We start from the raw sequence: 6,609 nt of genomic DNA, 5'->3' as shown, positions 1-6,609 counted from the left end.
CGTCCGGTCCTGCTGTCTGCAGCTCCAGTGGTAATACTCTGCTGTCCGCAGGTCATCGCTGCCGCCTCCTGGCATCCGGTCCTGCTGTCCGCAGCTCCAGTGGTAATACTCTGCTGTCTGCAGGTCATCTCTCCCGCATCCTGGCGTCCGGTCCTGCTGTCCGCAGCTCCAGTGGTAATACTCTGCTGTCCGCAGGTCATCGCTGCCGCCTCCTGGCGTCCAGTCCTGCTGTCCGCAGCTCCAGTGGTAATACTCTGCTGTCCGCAAGCCATCGCTGCCACCTCCTGGCGTCCGGTTCTGCTGTCCGCAGCTCCAGTGGTAATACTCTGCTGTCCGCAGGCAATCGCTGCCGCCTCCTGACATTTGGTCCTGCTGTCCGCAGCTCCAGTGGTAATACTCTGCTGTCCGCAGGTCATCGCTGCCGCCTCCTGGTGTCCTGTCCTGCTGTTCGCAGATCCAGCGGTAATACTCTGCTGTCCACAGGTCATCGCTGCCGCCTCCTGGCGAACGGTCCTGCTGTTCGCAGCTCCAGTGGTAATACTCTGCTGTCCCCATGTCATCACTGCCGTCTCCTGGCATCCAGTCCTGCTGTCCGCTGCTCCAGTGGTAATACTCTGCTGTCCACAGGTCATCACTGCCGCCTCCTGGTGTCTGGTCCTGCTGTCCGCAACTCTAGTGGTGATACTCTGCTGTCCTGCACTCCGGAGGTCATCACTGCCGCCTCCTGGCGTCTGGTCCTGCTGCCTACAGCACCAGTAGTAATACTCTGCTGTCTGCAGGTCATCACTGCCGCCTCCTGGCGAGCGGTCCTGCTGTCCGCAGCTCCAGTGGTAATACTCTGCTGTCCACAGGTCATCGTTGCCGCCTCCTGGCGTCCGGTCCTGCTGTCCGCAGCTCCAGTTGTAATACTCTGCTGTGTGCAGGTCATCGCTCTCGCCTCCTGGCGTCCGGTCCTGCTGTCCGTAGCTCCAGTGGTAATACTCTGCTGTCCGCAGGTCATCGCTGCCGCCTACTGGCGTCCGGTCCTGCTGTCTGCAGCTCCAGTGGTAATACTATGCTGTCCGCAGGTCATCGTTGCCGCCTCCTGGCGTCCGGTCCTGCTGTCCGCAGCTCCAGTGGTAATACTCTGCTGTCCGCAGGCAATCGCTGACGCCTCCTGGCGTCCGGTACTGCTGTCCGCAGCTCCAGTGGTAATACTCTGCTGTCCACAGGTCATCGCTGCCGCCTCCTGCCGTCCGGTCCTGCTGTCCGCAGCTCCAATTGTAATACTCTGCTGTCCGCAGGTCATCGCTCTCGCCTCCTGGCGTCCGGTCCTGCTGTCCGTAGCTCCAGTGGTAATACTCTGCTTTCCGCAGGTCATCGCTGCCGCCTACTGGCGTCCGGTCCTGCTGTCCGCAGCTCCAGTGGTAAAACTATGCTGTCCGCAGGTCATCGCTGCCGCCTCCTGGCGTCCGGTCCTGCTGTCCGCAGCTCCAGTGGTAATACTCTGCTGTCCGCATGCAATCGCTGACCCCTCCTGGCGTCCGGTCCTGCTGTGCGCAGCTCCAGTGGTAATACGCTGCTGTTTGCAGATCATCGCTGCTGCCTCCTGGCGTCCGGTCCTGCTGTCCGCAGCTCCAGTGGTAATACTCTGCTGTCCGCAGGCAATCGCTGCTGCCTCCTGGCGTCCGGTCTTGCTGTGCGCAGCTCCAGTGGTAATACTCTGCTGTTTGCAGATCATCGCTGCCGCCTCCTGGCTTCCGGTCCTGCTGTCCGCAGCTCCAGTGGTAATACTCTGCTGTCCCCAGGTCATCGCTGTCGCCTCCTGGCGTCCGGTCTTGCTGTCCGCAGCTCCAATGGTAATACTCTGCTGTCCGCAGGTCATCGCTGCTGCCTCCTGGCGTCCGGTCCTGCTGTCCGCAGCTCCAGTGGTAATACTCTGCTGTCCGCAGGTCATCTCTGCCGCCTCCTGGCGTCCGGTCCTGCTGTCCGCAGCTCCAGTTGTAATACTCTGATGTCCGCAGGTCATCGCTGCCGCCTCCTGGTGTCCGGTCCTGCTGTCCGCAGCTCCAGTGGTAATACTCTGCTGTCGGCAGGCAATCGCTGCCGCCTCCTGGCGTCCGGTCCTGCTGTCCGCAGCTCCAGTGGTAATACTCTGCTGTCCGCAGGTCATCGCTGCCGCCTCCTGGCATCCGGTCCTGCTGTCCGCAGCTCCAGTTATAATACTCTGCTGTCCGCAGGTCATCGCTCTCGCCTCCTGGCATCGGGTCCTGCTGTCCGCAACTCCAGTGGTAATACTCTGCTGTCCTGCTCTCCGCAGGTCATCGCTGCCGCCTCCTGGCGTCCGCTCCTGCTGTGCGCAGCTCCAGTGGTAATACTCTGCTGTTTGCAGATCATCGCTGCTGCCTCCTTGCATCCAGTCCTGCTGTCCGCAGCTCCAGTGGTAATACTCTGCTGTCCGCAGGTCATCGCTGCCGCCTCCTGGCGTCCGGTCTTGCTGTCCGCAGCTCCAGTGGTAATACTCTGCTGTCCGCAGGTCATCGCTGCCGCCTCCTGGTGTCCGGTCCTGCTGTCCGCAGCTCCAGTGGTAATACTCTGCTGTCCGCAGGTTATCTCTGCCGCCTTTTGGCGTCCGGTCCTGCTGTCCGCAGCTCCAGTAGTAATACTCTGCTGTCCGCAGGTCATCTCTGCCGCCTCTTGGCGTCCGGTCCTGCTGTCCGCAGCTCCAGTGGTAATACTCTGCTGTCCGCAGGCCATCGCTGCCGCCTCCTGGCATCCAGTCCTGCTGTCCGCAGCTCCAGTGGTAATACTCTGCTGTCCGCAGGCAATCGCTGCCGCCTCCTAGCATCTGGTCTTGCTGTGCGCAGCTCCAGTGGTAATACTCTGCTGTCCGCAGGTCATCGCTGCCGCCTCCTGGCGTCCGGCCCTGCTGTCCGCAGCTCCAGTGGTAATATTCTGTATGCAGCTCATCGCTGCCGCCTCCTGGCGTCCGGTCCTGCTGTCCGCAGCTCCAGTGGTAATACTCTGCTGTCCGCAGGTCATCGCTGCCGCCTCCTGGCGTCCGGTCCTGCTGTCCGCAGCTCCAGTGGTAATACTCTGCTGTCTGCAGGTCATCTCTGCCGCCTCCTGGCATCCGGTCCTGCTGTCCGCAGCTCCAGTAGTAATACTCTGCTGTCCGCAGGTCATCGCTGCCGCCTCCTGGCGTCCGGTCCTGCTGTCCGCAGCTCCAGTGGTAATACTCTGCTGTCCGCAGGCCATCGCTGCCGCCTCCTGGCGTCCGGTCCTGCTGTCCGCAGGTCATCGCTACCGCCTCCTGGCGTCCGGTCCTGCTGTTCGCAGCTTCAGTGGTAATACTCTGCTGTCCGCAGGTCATCGCTGCCGCCTCCTGGCGAACGGTCCTGCTGTCCGCAGCTCCAGTCTTAACACTCTGCTGTCCGCAGGTCATCGCTGCCGCCTCCTGGCGTCCGGTCCTGCTGTCCGCAGCTCCAGTGGTAATACTCTGCTGTCCGCAGGTCATCGCTGCAGCCTCCTGGCGTCCGGTCATGCTGTTCGCAGCTCCAGTGGCAATACTCTGCTGTCCGCAGGTCATCCCTGCCACCTCATGGCGTCCGGTCCTGCTGTCTGCAGCTCCAGTGGTAATACTCTGCTGTCCGCAGGTCATCGCTGCCGCCTCCTGGCGTCCGGTCATGCTGTCCGCAGCTCCAGTGGTAATTCTCTGCTGTCCGCAGATCATCACTGCCGACTCCTGGCGTCCGGTCCTGCTGTCCGCAGCTCCAGTGGTAATACTCTGCTGTCCGCAGGTCATCACTGCCGCCTCCTGGCGTCCGGTCCTGCTTTCCGCAGCTCCAGTGGTTTTACTCTGCTGTCCGCAGGTCATCACTGCCGCCTCCTGGCGAGCGGTCCTGGTGTTCGCAGCTCCAGTGGTGATACTCTGCTCTCCTGCTCTCCGGAGGTCATCACTGCTGCCTCCTGGCATCCGGTCCTGCTGCCCACAGCACCAGTGGTAATACTCTGCTGTCTGCAGGTCATCACTGCCGCCTCCTGTCGAGCGGTCTTGCTGTCCGCAGCTCCAGTGGTTTTACTCTGCTGTCCGCAGGTCATCACTGCCGCCTCCTGGCGAGCGGTCCTGCTGTCCGCAGCTCCAGTGGTAATACTCTGCTGTCCGCAGGTCATCACTGCCGCCTCCTGGCGTCCGATCCTGCGCTCCGCAGCTCCAGTGGTAATACTCTGCTGTCCGCAGGTCATCGCTGGTGAGGCTCCTGAGGAGGAATTAACAGAGTTCCCGCCGTAGGGCGGAGGTTGGAGGCGGGGGGCCTCGGGAGGACAGTGGTACCTCGGGAGGTAATGTTGTGCGCTGTGCTAATACAGCGGTCCTCCGTGACATCAGGAGCAGTGTGCGCAGTAAGATACGCGCTGGTCGTTTTGTGGACATGTTTGCCATCACGAAAAAGGCTAAGGATGGCTTAATAGCAGCACGATCACGCTCTGGCGTGGTAGAGGAAGCATATCAGAGTTTTCAGAGTTGGTTGGAGGGCTTCCTAGTTTTTGCTGCATGTTACCTGGAAAGCATGCCAGCTGAGCACATGAGCGTAATTAAGTACATATGCTTAATACAAGGGATGTTTACCCGATCCAGGGGTACTATGTGGAGGCAGTACGATGAGGCCTTCCGGAGGAAGCAAGATGGAATGTCATTGATGGATTTTGGGTGCAAGGATGTGGAGGTATGGTTGGATGTGACACATCCGAGGATGGCTGGTACTGATGTGAGCGTGGAAAGACAGAGGCAGCCCCCGGTGCGTTTTAGCCAGCTCTTTCGAGGGAAGTGTTTTGCTTTCAACGGGGACCAATGTGAGAGAGGTGCGGCTTGCAGATTCAGACATGTGTGTTCAGCCTGCAGTGGGGGTCACCCAAGGAGGGAGTGCCCCAGGAGGAACGGTCCTGCCACTACTGATAGAGCCGCTACCAGAGGCGCGACTCGGTAAGGCGGCATCGCCCATTGTATTGGTCGAACTTGGGAAATGGCTGGGGTGGTACCCTGATAGGAGGGCTGCTGAGTTTTTACGGAATGGTTTCAATGTTGGTTTCATATTGCCGGTGACAGGTGTGGTGCAGACTGGTACGCCCCGGAATTTGAAATCGGCTACTGAATTACCGATGGTAGTGCACGAGAAAGTGTGTAAGGAGGTGTCGTTGGGCAGAATGTGTGGCCCCTTTTCGGTTCCCCTGATTCAGGATTTAGTTATTTCCCCGGTGGGAGTGGTGCCAAAGAAGAAAGTGGAAAAGTTTCGTCTAATCCAGCATTTATCTCACCCGCAGGGCACATCTGTGAATGATGCGATTGCAGAGTCTGAATGTTCAGTCGGTTACCAGTCTTTTGAGGATGCCTTGTCGTTGGTGCAGCAATGTGGTGCGGGTGCGCTGTTAGCTAAATTGGACATTGAGTCGGCTTTTAGGTTGTTGCCCCTGCATCCGTCTTCATTTCGGTATATGGGTTTTCGGTTGTCTGATGGGTTTTATGTGGATAAATGTTTACCTATGGGGTGTTCGGTGTCATGTGCGTTTTTTGAATGTTTAAGCACTTTTCTCCACTGGTGTGTTGTGGCCGGGTCTGGGCATCAGAGTGTGGCCCACTACCTTGATGATTTTCTGTTCATTGGTCCAGCAGGTACGGCAGTGTGTCAGGATTTGTTGTTTTCTGCTCAGGCGCTGTTCAGAGTAATGGGAGTTCCGGTGGCAGCGGACAAGTCGGAAGGTCCGACTGTGAGATTGTCATACCTAGGCATTGAGATTGACACGGTTGCGGGTTGTTGTAGGCTTCCAGCAGAGAAGGTGGCTAAGCTGAGGGGTCTAATGGAGACGGTCCAGGGTGAGTGTAAAGTGCAGTTGAGGCAGGTGCAGTCGCTGCTTGGTCTTTTTAATTTCGCCTGTAGAGTCATTCCCATGGGGAGGGTTTTTTGTCGGAACCTAGAGAGGGCTACAGTTGGCATTACAAAGGCAAGGCATTTTGTGAGAATGTCCAAAGAGATTAGGGATGATTTGGCTATGTGGCTTTTGTTCTTGGAACGTTTTAACGGAGTTTGCTTGTGGCCCCTGCCTGGCGCCAATAACGTGGAGTTGCAATTGTTTACTGATGCTGCTGGGTCTTCCAGGTTTGGGGCTTACCTGGACGGGGAGTGGTGTGCAGCGGCTTGGCCAGGTACTTGGCGTCAGGAGGGCCTCACGAGGAATCTCTTACTGTTGGAGTTGTTCCCCATCATTGTAGCTATCGAGTTGTGGGGTGTTGGTCTGATTGATAGAAGTATATTGTTTTGGTGTGACAATTTGGGGGTAGTACATGCTATTAATAATCAGAGGGCCACCTCCCTGCCAGCTCTGAGGTTGTTGAGACATTTGGTTTATAGATGTCTTACTCTTAACATCACTTTTAGGGCAAGGCATGTACCTGGGGTAGATAACAGTATTGTGGATGCCTTGTCTAGGTTTGATTGGAATAAGTTTTGTTTGTTAGCCCCTCATGCGAATGTGACTGGCGTTTCATGCCCCGATTTTGTCTGGCAGATTATAAGGTCGGTATAGAAGAGCTTGCTAGGCATTCGGTTGCACCTGGGACGTTGAAGAAATATCGGG

Source organism: Mixophyes fleayi, chromosome 7 (assembly GCF_038048845.1).
Source record: "Mixophyes fleayi isolate aMixFle1 chromosome 7, aMixFle1.hap1, whole genome shotgun sequence".
Taxonomy (NCBI): Eukaryota; Metazoa; Chordata; class Amphibia; order Anura; family Limnodynastidae; genus Mixophyes; species Mixophyes fleayi.
This window is presented reverse-complemented; position numbering follows the sequence as displayed.